Raw genomic sequence first — 16,450 nt, 5'->3', positions numbered from 1 at the left:
ACCCCAAGAGTGCAGCGACGACTAATCAAAGAGGTCACAAAAGACCCCACAACAACTTTCAAAAAACTGCAGGCCTTTCTTGCCTCAGTTAAGCTCAGTGTTCATGACTCCACCATAAGAAAGAAACTGGGCAAAAATGGCCTGCATGGCAGAGTTCCCAGATAAAAACTGCTGCTAAGCAAAAAGAACATAAAGGCTTGTCTCAGTTTTGCCAGAAAACATCTTGATGATCCCCAAGACTGATGACGATACAAAAATTGAACTTTTTGGAAGGTGTGTGTCCCTTTACGTCTGGCGTAAAATTAATAAAGCATTTCAGAAAAAGAACATCATACCAGCATTAAAATATGGTGGTGGAAGTGTGATGGCTGTTTTGCTGCTTCAGGAACTGGAAGACTTGCTGTGATGGAATCATGAATTCTGCCGTCTATCAAAAAATCCTGAAGGACAATATCTGGCCATCTGTTCGTGATCTCAAGCTGAAGCTTGGGTTCTGCAGCAAGACAATTATCCAAAACACACCAGCAAATCCACCTCTGAATGGCTGAAGAAAAACAAAATGAAGACTTTGTAATGGCCTAGTCAAAGTCATAACCTTAATCCTATTGAGATGCTGTGGCGTGACCTTAAAAAGGTGGATCCTTCTCGAAAATGTGGCTGAATTACAACAATTCTGCAAAGATGAGTGGGCCAAAGTTCCTTCACAGCGCTGTAACACTCTGATTGCAAGTTATCGCAAATGCTTGATTGCAGTTGTTACTTTTAAGGGTGGCCCAACCAGTTATTAGGTTTAGAGGGCAAGCACTTTTTTTACACAGGGCCGTGTGTGTTTGAATTTTGTTTTCCCTTTATAATAAAAATGTCATTTAAAAACTGCATGTTGTGTTTACTTGTGTTATCTTTGATTAATATTAAAATTTGTCTCATTATCTGAAACATAAAGTGCAGTGGAAGCTGGTGATTTCTCTTCTGAGGGGCACAAATTCAAAATATGTGTTCAGAGTGTCATGTGTGTTGCTTGTCATTCCAAAATATGTGTACATTGCGTTATGTGAACCATGTGCATCGTGCATCAAGAATTCTTGTCAAAATAAATGCCTGCTGCACACACACGGAAACGGTTTATTATGATAAAAGAGATGCTCACATTCACAAAATATTAGCAATACACTAACTTAACACTAAACTCTGGTTACACATGAGATAAAGTGAGAATCGTGATTGTAATCCTAAACCCTTTAGATGGGTCTGCAGCAGGCACTTATTTTGATGTGATGCACCTATTTAGAAATTACAAACCACACCCATGACTGGCTACATACATGTTGCGACCAGCTTGCGCCCTTGAAAAATAAGTCACCGGCCGCCACTGTTAAAATGTGACAAACATGCAAAAATAAAAATAAATTCAGAAGGGGGCAATACTTTTTAAAACCACTGTATATTCCTCTGTGTTCATCAAAACAAATACATGTATGCAGGTTTGTAACAACATGAGGGTTTAAACTCAGGTAGGAGGTTTACATTTCTGATCAGTAACACAACGTGTGGTGCATAGCATATCTTGTTTTACATGAATCCATTGTGAGTTTTTAATGACTGTGAAAAACAATATTTACAAAATAGCAGGACTGGAAGGATTACTAAAGATTCAGTGTTTTTATATTAATTACACAATGTGTGACGTTTTAGCTTAGTTATAGTGGTTGGGATAGTTATTTTAGTATGTAATTAGTTCTAGTAGTTGATAGTACTGTTAAACTGTAGCTGCAGTAATGAGAAAAGTATACAGAACATAACACGACATGATCAACAGATATAAAAACAGTCTAACACAGTGTACTAATTTAGGATTATTACTCCAGAAAGTGTTATTTTTTTAAATATTTGACAGAACACATTGCTGGGTTAAAAATGACCCCATGCTGGGTTAAAAAATATCCAATGTTGGGTTGTTGTTATGCAACCATAGGTTATAATAACACAGCAGTTGGGTTAAAACAACCAAGCATTGAGTCAATTTTAACCCAGCAGTGTGTTATGTCCAATATTTACCCATTATGGGTCAAAAATAACCCAGCCATTTTTAGAGTGTATGCTATTTCTTAATAGATGACTTAGTTTGATTCTAATTACAAGAATGGAAGGCAAAAACAATTGATTTCATACAGTTTCAGAAAACTTTAAATTTACCAACAGAACTACAGTGTAGTAAGCGAAGGTTTTATAACATACAGTATATGCAGTACCATTATACCACCTTTACAGTATTTATAACATACAACAGAGGAACTTTATACTGTAGGTCCAATTTACATAATCAAAAAATTCAATTCTGTTTGTAATTTTCAATTTAATTGATGTAAAAAATAGGACATGAAATGAAGAACGTTTCAGTGAATAAAATGGAATAAATTATTTAAGGTTCCATAAATTAGATTTTAAACAGTTACACTATATGTTTAATTTTGCATTCATGTGTTAATTACAAAATATTATGTCATAAAAAAATACTGTTAAAAATAATGTTTCATGGTTATAATGATATTCATCTCCACTGTGCTGAGGCAGAAAGTTAACTGTAGGATGTTCAAAACATTTCATTATTGAGAAAAGATTACAACACAATGTTATGATATTACTTATTAGTTATGATACAGCATAACTGAGTAAAAAATATAAATGTGTTACTTATACAAATGTGACTTACAAGAAGTTTTAAAGTACATAATCATGTTGTTTGAGTTGACAATACATCAGACCTTAATGTACAGGTTTTAACAAAGTCCAAATAATCCGGTTGAGAGATCTAGAAAACAAAGCATTTGTTAATGTTTAAACTTGTCAGTTTAACTGCACTATTCATAACAGTGAATCATAATATGTGACTCTGGACCACAAAACCAGTCTTAAGTAGCATGGGTATATTTGTAGCAATAGCCCAAAATACATTCAACATACAATTTTTCTTTTATGCCAAAAATCATTACAATATTATGTAAAGATAATGATCTATGAGGAAATTTTGTACATTTCCTATATATCAAAAACTTTATTTTTGAGTGAAAGCAGTGCTAAGGACTTTATTTGGACAACTAAAATTATAGTTTACTCAAAAATGACAATTTTGTCATCATTTACTCACGCTTTGGTTGTTACAGATCTGTATAAATGTCTTTGTTCTGCTGAACACAAAGGAATATATTTTGAGCAATGTTTGTTACCAAACCATTTTTAAGCACCATTGTCTTCCATAGTATTTTTCTTTCCTACTAAGTCTGTTGTGCTCCTGTTTCCTGCTTGTTTATAAATCGATTTCTTTGTGTTCAGCAAAACAAATGTATACAGGTTTGTAACAACTTGAGGGTCAGTAAACGATGACAGAATTTTCATTTTTGGGTGAATTATACGGACAGAAATATTTTGGCCCAACGGGGATTTAAATTGACCAAATGTTGGGTTGTTTTAACCCAACTGCTGGGTTATTTTTTACCAAATGGTTGCATAACAACATCCCAACATTGGGACCTTTTTACCCAGCATGTGTTCTGTCCAATATTTAACCATTATGTGTCAAAAATAACCCAGGCATTTTTAGAGTGAATGTTCACTGATGTAGTTGTATCCAAATGTTGTCTTATCACCAACCATACATCCATGGAATGTTTAATTATAAAATTTTCAGATGATGTATAAATCAAATTATAACTGGTTTTGTCGTCCATGGTCACACAGACTGTATGAAATAAAGATAAAGAACACAAATACAGCAAAGCCACTTTCTCCCAAAAGACGTAAAGCCAGCTTGTATATTCCTATCCACTTTTAATTTCTGTTCCTGATGAAAAGCCATATTTAAGTGTCATAGTATACACCAGACATAGTTTGTCAGTATGCACAGGACTTCAGCAGACATTCACTGAAAAGTGATATACTTCATATTTCCTTGAGTATTTAAGGTTGCTCAAGCTGGCATAGATGGGCATTAAGCTTGATAAACAGCCACTTAATTATCAAACAGAAAAGCTGCTTAGGTGCACTCTCTTCACATGTTTTCACAAAGGCAAGAGTGAACCATATTGAATAGACTGGTTAGCCAGAGGTGGGGTACACAGTAAACTGAGCCTGAGATAACAATCTTGTGACTCCCCTTAAGCAGGGAAAGAAAATCAGGTAGCTGGAAGACTACACATTCCTTAAAGGATTTATCAAGACGGAATCAAGGGACTAATCTAAGAGCCCCAATCTTTTAAACTGAAGTAAAATCTCCTGCTATATCAGAGCTGTTAGGGCAGGTTTGTTGACTCAAATCTCAATGGTTTAGTTTTTTATTAGGTTTAGATAAAGTTGTTTGACTTAATGAATTGATTAAAATACATTAATATCTTACATGAATAGTTCTATACTAACTTTATAAGCGTCTTCTCCTTTAGAAACCATTCAAGAGAAGCATGTCCCAAAATGTAAATCATTAAGTTCCATTTTCTTTTGAGTTACAAATTAACGTTAAGATGCAGTAATTTCTTGTTTATGTTGTGCTATTTGATATATCAGCCGTATTGATTGTCATTTTAAATTATGCCACATAAGACGTGCTTCCAACCACATTGTTACACTTAGAGCCAATGCTCCCTTATAAAGTCTTTCCTTACAAAAGCCTATAAAAGTGCCTGTGTTGGTGATCTGGGGGGTGATCTGTCAGTCCTGGTTTGTGGAATGTGACTCTGAAGCCCAGGGCAGATAGGGGCGGGTAAAGGTATCGGTCTTTCAGCAATGGCCTGATCACAGTGCTTTAAGACACATACTGGGAAAAGAAATATGAATTACATAGAACCATCCCTTTTCTTTTTAATGGAAAATCTATATACTCCACATTCCAATTTTTTATGCACATACCATTTTTGTTTATTTTTACAATACAGTCAGTAAGTTTACATTTTTTTTATTTTACTCTCAACACTTATATGACAGTGTGGATGTTATTCTACTCAAATGAAATAAATATGTCAAAACATACTTTAATACTTTGAAAAATATGTAGAATATGCTGTTCCAAATTACCATGCAGAATGCACTTTAACCAAATTTATAATGATATAATGAATTATAACGATCCAAAAACAGATATCTGTCAAATGTGCTTCATGGACACAAAACAAACATTGTCCAAAAACAAACACAATGTAAAATAAATAATGTATTTACATGATAATATATGAGCATATCTTTATATCTTTGACATGACTTTAACTCTCCCATTCATTAAACTTGTAAGTATACAACTATAGGTTTTGTCTTTATTTCACTTAAAGAACCTAGTATTGAACCCAGTTGATGTTTCGAATTATAGTGCGGTCACCTCACAGAGGATGATGGTGGTAATACCTTGATTTCTTTCTTATTTTATGCCCAGATTAATTAAAATATTCAGTGATGCTTTTTGCAGCATGGGACTGTATATTATCCTCGATGAAAGTAAATGTATTTCAGAAGACATGATTCCCTTTATATCCCATTGTGAAAAAAACATCTTTTAGGAACTCTGCATATCTTCTAGATGCCCTTTTGACCCCCCCCCCCCAGGGATCCTAAAGGGAACTACCATTTTACTTTCCAATATTCTAGCCCAAATCATTACTCTGCCACCTCTCCCTAATGTTACATTAAGTGTTCTTGTTTGAATATGCTACTCACCAACAATACAGAATGACATTCATCTACTACACCATGCAGTGTATTATGGCATTATTTTTGTCTTTAGAAAGATCTTTTTTTATACCCATATTGTAGGAGTACTACAACTTGCTTAATAATTTGGAACAGCATACTTCTCATATTTTTCAAAGTATTAAAGTATATCTTAACCTATTACAGTTTTTTTCAATTGCTTAAACACAAAATTATTACTTGTCACACAATTTCTAAAACATGACACTCAAACACCAGAACCACACACTAAATCTGCAAAACCATACACTAATTTTTGGCCTTTTAGTCAGTTTTCAATTTCATTAAACACTTTTTGCAAAGCACAACACACAATTTTCTATGCAACACACAGAAATCTGACAGGACCTTTCTTGATTTCCTTTTATAATGACAAACAAAATCAAAATTCCACACTAATTCATCAGTGCCTCACACTAACTCCCTTCACATGTGCAAACACTTGTTGCTTTACTTAACAACAACAAATCATGACTTTAGGAGTGGCCTATAAATAGGCCAAAGGTCAAGTAATAGCTTTTGGACAATGGATGCCCATGCCATTGTCCATGAATACATTTATGTGGATGAGGTGGGCTTTACAGTTTTTTACGATTGCTTACACACAATATCTTTTCATATCACACGATTTTTTAAAGCTCTCACTCAAAGTGCAAAACTACATGCCAAATCTTCAAAAAGCATAAGCTATTTCTCAGCCTTTGACTCAGTTTTCAATTGCATAAAACACTTTTTTCAAAACACTACACACAATTCTCTACCTAAAACACAAAGATCTATGAGGAAGTGACTTGCTTTCTTTTTTTCAAACACAACTAATCAAAATGCTACACTTATTCACCAGGTCACACAGACACATTCCTCACATTTGCAAACACTAATTGCTTTACTGATCACTTACCAATCACTGCTTTATTTAAAGTACACAAGTCAACGTTTGAAGTGGATCAAAAAGGTTCATAAAAGTTGCCCAAAGACAAGAATGCATATTATTCAATATTTGAATACAACTTTTATGAAAGGTTTTGATCCACTTCAAATGTTGACTAGTATAGTATAGATAGGCCTATAAATAGGTCAAAGGTCAGATGACCTGTTTTGGCAATCTGCACCCCATCCCCCTTGCCAGATCCTGGACCGGGACCCCACACAATTTACTGTATTCTACTGTAAAGAATATACTTTTGGTTTACGAGTTCATAGTTTTGTTGTATGCTAATGTATACAACAGTAATGTTTGGACTGATAAATATTTTCTGTTGCATTGGCGTTTCCGGTGTACTTTTACCCCTCTCAGCAGATTACTTTCAATGTAGAACATTGTATTGACATGTAGATATAAACCTATGAAAGACCAAAGAGCTTTAGATTTAGAACAGCAGTGTCTACATGGTATATCCAAAAATGTATTATTATGAAAGAAGTGTTTGGCATTTGATGCAAATGCTTCAGTCTGACACGTGTTTATGGCATTTTGAATGCATTGTTGCATTTTGAAGGAAATGTGAGCTACTTTGCATTTTGTGTGTGCAGTTTTGAGAATTGTGTGTAGAGTTTTGAAAAAAGGAGACTTAGTTTTGAAAACGTGTGTAAGCAATTCATAAAAACTGTAATCTCAGTAAAACCAGAAGAAGGGGAAGGAATGCCATTGGACAACGTGGCGGAAACATTACAATGGAAAAATGTCAGGTTTCATCATGCCCATCAGGTCCAAAACTGGTTTGCTATTCATCCCCATTTTTCTGTTGTCTACCTGCCTCCATATTCACCATTTCTAAATTCTATTGAGGAGTTTTTCTCTACATGGTGCTGAAAAGTTGGATACGCCATACAAGAAGGTTCTTTCCACGGTGTCTGGCAAGAGAGAATATAGCATGTAAAGTGGATGAAGTATTGTGGCCGGACCCAGCCCGGAGGAAATATGGAGCCTTGATACACTTAACCATCTCCACATACAAGCACACACGTTTGGTTTTACACTACATGCAACAACACATTTTGATGTATTTTAATTTTTTGTAAACTGTGTACACTAATACTATATACATCCACAAGAGCAAAAAATAAAAACACAAATAAAAAGTTTGGTTTTAATTTTGCTTTTGTTTTTACTTTATATATTCTACTGCTCTCTCCCAATCACACATGGGACATGTGCATGGGAGCTTTTAAAAGACGAGCTTTAGGTTTTGAATAACAGTGTGTATGACATATTCAAAAATATTACAATTTAAGACAAATGTTTGCTTTGAAATATGTTTGTGATATTTTGACTTTGGTGTTTCATTTTGAAAGAGATGTGAGGCATTTAGCATCTTGTGTGTGCAATTCTTGAATTTGGGTGTTAAGTTTTGAAAAAAAGAGGAAAACTTTGGTAAATGTGTGTAAGCAGTTGAAAAAAAACTGTAATTTCATTTAAATAGAATAACATTCACAATGTCAAGTGTTGAGGGTAAAATAACATTTTTTAAACGTACTGACTGTATTGGAAAAATAAACAAAAATGGCATGTGCATAATAATTTGGAACTAGTTTGTCTTTGGTAAGACAAATATAGGAAACTTTTCTTTGGTGATTAGTCTGGCTGTTTGTTTTTTCAGCTATAAGGTTATGGTTGTATTAGCAATCAAGGCAACTGATCTTAAATATAAAAAGCACGAAATAGCCTACCTAATGTGACTTTTAAAGGTTTTATATTGAAAAAATATCCCAAAGATGTTAAATTATTTATTTTATTTTTTTGGCCATTTTTGCCTTTATTTGATAGAAAGTATTGGCGGAGATGACAGGAAAGTACTGCGTGGAGAAAGGGGTATTGGATCGGCAAAGGACCTCGAGACGTGATTCGAACTCAGGCACTGTCCACTACACCATAGGCTCCAACAGATGCCACATTATTTGATTTTTTTTGTTGAAATAACAGTAAAACATATTTATGAATAATGGTAAATGCATCTTATTTAATATAAATGTGTTTTTTATAAAATGTATTTGTTTTAATACATAGACTGTAAAAAAAGATGGACGACGCCCGTTCGCTTTCTTCCATTGGTGAAAAGTGAAGCCGTCAGTGTCCCGATATGGCACTGACATCTTGGGTCTTGGGCCTTGAGTCTGTAGCGATTTCGGGACCAGTCATGCGCAGTAGTGAGCAGGAAGTGAAGCCACAAAATCAAAACCCCGCCCTTGCTCTCGTAGAATTCGCATATCACACGATATCACAGCTGTCAATCATGATGTGACACCACCGTTTCATTATTCACCATCATTAAATAACTAACTAAACACAAACCTATTTTAAAAACAAACACTTGAATGTACATCAGCGTGATAAAAACTACAATAAATGACAGAGACCAGTTTTGGAAAAAAGATAATTGAAGTGTAATTAAATTTTTTAGTTGGTCTCAAGTCCCATTGAATAACATGGGGAGGCGGGCTTTATGACCAGTCACTGGGGGGCGATCGAGACGTTTTGGCTTCACTTTTCAGGGCTTGTGCGGCACGCTTGTTTTAATACTATAACATTAATATATTAACAAATATATAATTTAACAGCGGATACTTCTAGCACTTGTATAAACTTGAAGAAAAAATACTTTTTCTAGGAATCAGTTGGTTTAATAGAGCTGCTTAAATAAGAAGCATGATAAATTATAAAATATTATTTTAAATATTTGTATTTTTGAGAAAAGCTCTTGCTTAACTTGTAGATGCCACTTGTTTCTTATGTAATGCAATCCAATTTTAAGTGTGTTTTAGATTGACAAATATTTATTTCACAAAAAGGTGCCTTTTATTAGCAGACTATCGGTATGGTCTGATATCACCCTTCGTTTTTTTTTTTTTTTTTTTGCAACAGAAGCTTTGCCATTTCAATTCACAAATACTGAGATCTGACAGATGGAACTAAGACATCATTAAATGTTCCCTTCTGGGCATTTCTGTTTGTCTAGACATACCTGACCAGACTTCATTGGTGGTCAAGAAACTTCATGTCGGTTGTTCTGAACAGCTGGTGGGTGTTTAATTGCATGTAGTGTGCTAAAGAAGTACAACCTTGCTCGTGTTAAAAAGGTCTTGGTCTATTCTGGCTACATTGTAAGCCAAACAATGTCTTCACCAATAAAATGCATAAAAAGAAAGGCTAGACTATCCAAGATTAAAGTTGTATTTGCCTTTGCAAATACACATTAGCAATACTCACTAAAAGACAGCAACAAAGTTTTGCCTAGTTGTCACCGAACTAGAAGCATCAAGAAAATCTACTATGAAAGGTCTCATTACAGGGATTTGTTAAGCTCATTCTAAAAGTGTTAACCAAAAACCACATACTGTAATTCAAAAACCACTTGAGATATACATCAATCTTAAGAAAATCGCAGAATGTTTAAAGTCTTCATGTATGTTTGCAATGAACTAATTATCACTTTACTTTAAAAACTTCACTGCTTGTAAAGTAACCTATGCAAATATCCCTACTGAAAGCTTCCATCATTAAAAGTTTAAGTAGCACAGATGGTTAAAAAAAGCTTATGCAAAAGGACAGCTGGAGTAGGGGAAAATATAGATGAACTTTGGGTTTGACAACCACTGTGTGACAATAACCCAGGAAGCGACTAGTGCCAACATTCTTCTTTTAAGCTTATGGTTTTAGTTAGCTGATTGGATGTCCATCATCCAATTGAACAATAAAAAAAAAATAGTAATTTGTACGTTTGAGAACCAAGCCATTCTCCAAAATGTTTGCACACAGTTGCCCAGAAACACATCTATGTAGTTTGACATTGTGTGTGTGATTATTTTATTTTTGTTTTAAAACTACATGTTTTGGGAACTGTGCCTGTGTGATTTTTGTTGCTGTTAAGTGGTTATTTCGTATGTGCATGCTTTCTATAGTTTGTAAAAACAAAACAAAAAATTAAAGATTGTCTGGTCTTTTAGCAAGCGAGAATGAGCGTCATGTTTTCTGCCTCCCAACTGTGAAGGAATAGAAGCCATTGGCTCAGCACAGGCATATTGCGATTTCTTTCATCCTGTTCTGCAAAAATAGCTGCAAACAAGGAAGGTGTGAGGATTTACAGCAAGATCAACAGGGTCATTGATGGATGTTCTCTACGTCAGGGATTTTAAAACTTTATGATGCCAAGGACCCCCAAATATAACCTTTTGTAAGGGACCCCCTACCTATATACAGTATATGTGTGTGTGTGTGTGTGTGGCTATTTGTATATTTTTATGCATAACAAATATATAATTGGCCACACTTTTAACATCGTTGGATATATAATTTTGTTGGAAATTTTGTTGGATATAAACAAGAATATAAGTTAGATAAAGGGGACTGTAGTAAGAAAAACACTACAAAAATACAAAGCAAATATAAATAATTCTAAAATGTATGTAGCAAGAAATGAGAGATAAACACCTAATGAATACATTTAAAAATATTATTTTGTCTTTTTTTCTCAAAAAAATTTCTAGGGACCGCAAAAAGCTTCTGGAGTCCCATCTTTTTTTTACTGCACGCAATGGAAGCGGGAAGGCCGCTGTAGCCAGCTCAAAACAGATTGCTTATAACATCTCCATCAGGATCCATGTTAAAAACAATTTGGTTTTTAATTTGTGGCAATAGTTGGTGACACTATTTTGGGCAAAACCTCCATTTAACGGAATAATATCACTTGCACTTTAAAAATTACACACTGTCAAGTTATATTTGAAGAGTTTGGTTCCAAAACGCAATAAACGCCATTTTTGAAAAAAATGAGTTACTGCCAAAATCAGTATTATATCAGGTCAGTAGTTAAAAGTAAATTCTTAATTTTACGCAAAATCCAATATCCGCCGTGTTATTCTGTCATCTTTTCTCCCTTTTTTCCCAAAATGCGACAAACGCCACTCCCACTTTTTTACAGAACGCAATAACTCCATTTCTGATATTACAGCCCACCGTTCACGCAATGTAAACAAACAATGGCGGACGCGCGTAGTACACGGAGTCCTGGTTTTCCTCATCTACTTTGTACTACGTGATCAACAAACAAAACAAAATAATACTTTAATTGCATCGCTAAACCTGTGATGGTTTTCTGTGATGGGAAAGAAACGTAAGCCATCGCCATCTAACAATTTCCCTGAGAGGCACTCGGGAGACGGGTGCTTGTTCTCCAGACAGCATCAAGCTTCTCATGCTAACACATTGACCCCAGAGGATCTTATGAAAAACTTTCCATAATTTTACTCAAAGTCAACGAAAATCGAGCAGGACCAAAAACATTTTACAGTCGATCGCTGTGAAAGACATTAAGCGAAGACGTCAAGTAACCGCAATGACAGTGTTCTTAATATGACAAAGTAAGTGTTTTAATTAATAACATGTTTAATAATGTTTATATTTTTAATTAGTGTGTACAACTAGTCAACTAAATGAATATAACATGGCAAAGATGAATGCACATTTATATAGGCTATTGATTCAATAGATTTATAGCATTTTGAATAAAAACTTGTCATGGATTTATTGCATTTTGTGGAAAAAATAATCCGTTTTTATAATAAATCTTTGAAAATCAACTTATGGATTTGAATTTTTTATGTTTTTATAACCTAAAGATGCTGTGTGAAAGTTTGTAACAGAAAATAGTTGTTTTCATCTTGTCACTTTCTTGGTATAGAAAACACGTTTTTACCAAAATTTGTCAAAATGGATTTATTGCGTTTTGGAACCAAACTCTTCATTTTATCATTAGTGGCCAAAATGTTTATATTAGTACTTATGCGCTTGTTTTGGGTGTTTGTGTCATGAATAAACACATACTGAGCTTAAAAAGAGTAATTCTTACGTTAGCGTAATGAACTGTGATTTGATAGGGGCTTGAATAATCAGGGAAGAATACGTAATGATCCAGAACATCCAATAATAAGGGAATATGGGCACTCACGACTGTGTTTACATAAGATGGCGGTGCAACCTGCAGTGCAACCCCACAGTTTTCTAACTAAAACAAGGTCTGGTGAGCGGTGTAACTGCAGCAACAGAAATGCGTTTTAACACGAAACTGCATATTTGTAAACGTAGCCTAAGTGTAAGTGTGGTGGGCGAAGCAACATGGGTGTTGCCTCACCATAAACTCTTTAATGGCTAATCATGCAGGGTGAATTGGAGAAGCTGAAGGAATAAGAGAGGGTATGAAGTAGTTTTACACTGTGTGCACAATTATTAGGCAATTTGTATTTTTTAAGGATTACATTTGTTATTGTACAACTACAGTTCTCAGTAGGGTTTAAGTCAGGTGAAGAAGGGGGCCATGTCATTAGTTTTTCATCTTTAAGGCCTTTACTGGCCAGCCACGAAGTGGAGTACTTTGATGCATGTGAATGAGCGTTGTCTTGCATAAAAAAGTCTTCTTGAAAGATGCAGACTTTTTCCTGTACCACTGCTTGAAGAAAGTGTTAGAGTTTAACTTTTAAAATAAACAAGTGAGATGGGAAAATCTTTGTTTTTCATTTAGTTGCATAATAATTCTGCAAACTAACAGTTGCCTAATAACGATGTACATATAAATATTCTCTTAAGAAAGCCAAAACTTCACTTTTACTACTTAAATGTTCAGGTTTGAGGGTTTGTTAACATTTTGAATTGACCAAGAGCACTGTACAATAACAAAAGTAATCCTCAAAAATACATCTTGCCTAATAATTGTGCACACAGTGTATTTATAAATGTACACACATATCAGTCTTAACTCAAATTCTCTTAAAGTCTTAATTGCTTAATAGCTTATAAATATATATGTTAATCTTTTTTAATGGTTATGTTGGTTCTCATTTACCTCCTTTAATGGCAATATAGTTGTCAGGGTGTAAATTCCAGTAATACAGAAACTAGTTCTGTACACTATTAAAATAATATTTTCTGAAGTATGAAGAGTAACGGTCCATATATACTCAATTTTTCGCTTCTGTCTCGCGCGCACATGTTCGCACAGCTTTCAAAGTATACTCAACCATGGATTTTAGTGAATGGCCGCATTTGACACATAAGCAGTACAAATGATTTCTTATACAAATTATTACTCTACCAGGCCATCAGGGCAGCGTTCATTTGCATCATGTACAAATTAGGGATAGATCAAGAAAAGTAGCAGATCCACCATTGCAAACAAAGTTTCAACATCAACAAGAAAAGAAAGAACAGAAATCAAAAGGAAATGCTTCTTAGCTTTCTGTTGTTGGAAGAAAAGAAAAATTTAAGAAGATTTTTGTTCCATCACTTTCTATTGCCATTGTGTATGTTGTTTTAGTGGACTCTCCTGTCTTAACATTTTTCTCACACATGGACCTGAATTTCGAAAAGTTTGTTGATGACTTTACAACACTACCCAAAAATGTCTTTCCACCTGCAAATTCAGAATTCAAAATAACTTTTCCTACAGAATGTGACAACCAAACATGTATAACCTTATACATTTTTTATCTAAACATGGAAACATTACAGATGACTGATAACAATAATCCAACTTTACCAGTGGCCTAGAATTAACCTGTGTTTTTCAGTACAATTACTTCACCAGCATTTCAATGGAAACTTATTTCTAACATGGTGTAATAGCATGTTTCCGTTCATGTTGCAATTACTGAGTAAAAGCCGTAAAATGCATCTTCACTAAAAGGAAAGCTCACCCCTAACATTACCCTTAACTTACTTAAAATTTGCAGTGTTACGCTTATCAGAAGACAACACCTGGTACTGGTCTGAGTTACACCTGGCCAGGTGAGATGTTCAAGCCCCCTAACCACATCAAAACGCAGGCAGTCTGTAACAGACATACACAGTGCAACTAATTTCTCACCAAAGCACAATGTCTAATACTTTTCAGGCCTGGGCTAGAGTCAGACTGTTATTGTGAATCTAGCACTTTGTCATTAAAAACGGTGGACAGGCCATTCCTGAAAAGGTTTTGATCTTTTAGACTTTTTTAAAGTCAATCATTCGCAATAAAATGTGTGTATAATCTCTGTTTAACACCCCATGAAAGAGCTTTGATTAAGTGTTTGTAGATGTTCTGCAGATGTGTCCTGAACTTGGGCATTCACAAGCATAGCAAGAGCAACTGCTGTCTGCTAGGTAAAATACTGCTGCCTGATTACTAGACTTGAGTCTCTTATGATTAGACCAAATGGTGTGAGGATGAAAAATTATGTATGTAGATAGCTAAAGCATATACTGTATGAACCCTATCAAATTTCCTAAATCTGAAAATGGAGGTCCCAACAATGGTTGATGAGCACATGAAAGCATGCTCTATTATTGGAAAATATTACTGGGTCTCTGGCTAATTATGCTGCTTTATGAGAAGACATGATCATTAACTCTTATCTTTGACCTTATTCAAGTTTATCTCTTCAGCCGTTCCACCGGTTTCAAACCAGCTAGATTGAATGAGAGGTTGTCTCTCTATATCCTCTCATTTTAGCTTTTTAGTGATCAAAATTGTACACACTGCATATGTATATGAACTAAACAAGTGAACTGCTATCCACACTTTTTTTTTTACATAAATGTGGGTGCCGCTATCTTTTACCTCTTTTGTGTAAAACTTCCGGTGAGCCACTAAAGCTAATGGTAGTCATATTGCGAGTGACACAGGGATTGGGCTTTTGACTGGTTAGTTAATGTTTATTATGAAATCCAGAAAGACCGGCATAATTTGTGCAGTTAGGGGTTGCCATAATAGATTGTACAAACGCAGTAAATCTCTACAAAACTTTTTTTTAGACCATAATCCATGCATCAGAGCTGAATGTGGATGTAGTGCACTCATGATCTACATCCACACATCCATACATTTAAACCTTTCATAGAAACTGCTAGTAAACAATAAATACAGTAATTGTTCAAAAACAACTAATATTATGCTAATAAAAATATGCTGATTTAGCTGGTTTATTTAATTCTGCTATTATATATAACCACAATTTTTTTTCCAAAACAGATTACAGTACAGATTATATACAACATCAACTGGTTATTAGTATAACAGTTCTTAATGTTTTGCACGTATTTGTGTTACCAGGTCATGGGCCAGATTTACTAACAGCTTGCGCCAAAGCAAACCATCATTTTTGAGTTTAATAACGACTAGTTATTAGTCCGCGTCAACATACAAACACACATGCTGACCGCTGCCAGGCCCGGATTAAGAATTCGGAGGCCCCTGGGCACAATTTCTTGTAGCCCCCCCCACGCACACACTGTAAAAAGTGTTTCTGTGCCTTAGTAGATTTAACAAAAATAAATTTAGTAAACTGTATTAAAAAATTTTAATTCTTGTTTTTTAATCAAAATATGAGTTAAAATAAAATAAAAATTTGAATAAATTGATTAATTCTAAATGAACACATTATTGAGTAAATTCAACTTAATTTTATTATATATAATCGATTTAAATTTGTAAGAAAGAAATTAACTTAATAATTTTGTGTTAAAACTACATGAATTATTTTAGTAAACACAACTAACTAGGCAGTGGACTTGCAGTTCCCAGCATGCTTTGCATGGGACTGCATTTGGAGAGTGAAATTTGAATTGAAACTTTTTTTTGTTTTGTTTTTAACTAAAATGAAAGACTTGTTAGTGTTTAATGTTCATTTATCTTCAATATTTGGAAGAGTTTCTGTTTCTTCTTTGAGTTTTAGTTACCATTGTTCAGAAGACTGG

At 34.4% G+C, this 16,450-nt stretch overlaps 1 protein-coding gene across 2 annotated transcripts in view; it reads right to left on the bottom strand.

The window, feature by feature from the left end:
- Nucleotides 1-1,465: 1,465 nt before the first annotated feature.
- The window catches only part of LOC129444449 (uncharacterized), a 32,156-nt gene continuing 17,171 nt past the window's right edge, over nt 1,466-16,450 (bottom strand). Inside the window, exon 10 of one of the 2 annotated variants that reach the window (XM_055205133.2) lies at nt 1,466-2,809. The gene's annotated coding sequence lies outside the window, so the exon portion shown is untranslated. The remainder of the gene's footprint in view (nt 2,810-16,450) is intronic. The other variant, XM_055205132.2, reaches the window with a different exon arrangement.

This window comes from Misgurnus anguillicaudatus, chromosome 3 (assembly GCF_027580225.2).
Source record: "Misgurnus anguillicaudatus chromosome 3, ASM2758022v2, whole genome shotgun sequence".
NCBI classification, from domain to species: Eukaryota; Metazoa; Chordata; class Actinopteri; order Cypriniformes; family Cobitidae; genus Misgurnus; species Misgurnus anguillicaudatus.
The sequence above is the reverse complement of the archived record's forward strand: the minus strand, read 5'-3'. Positions and strand labels throughout refer to the sequence as shown.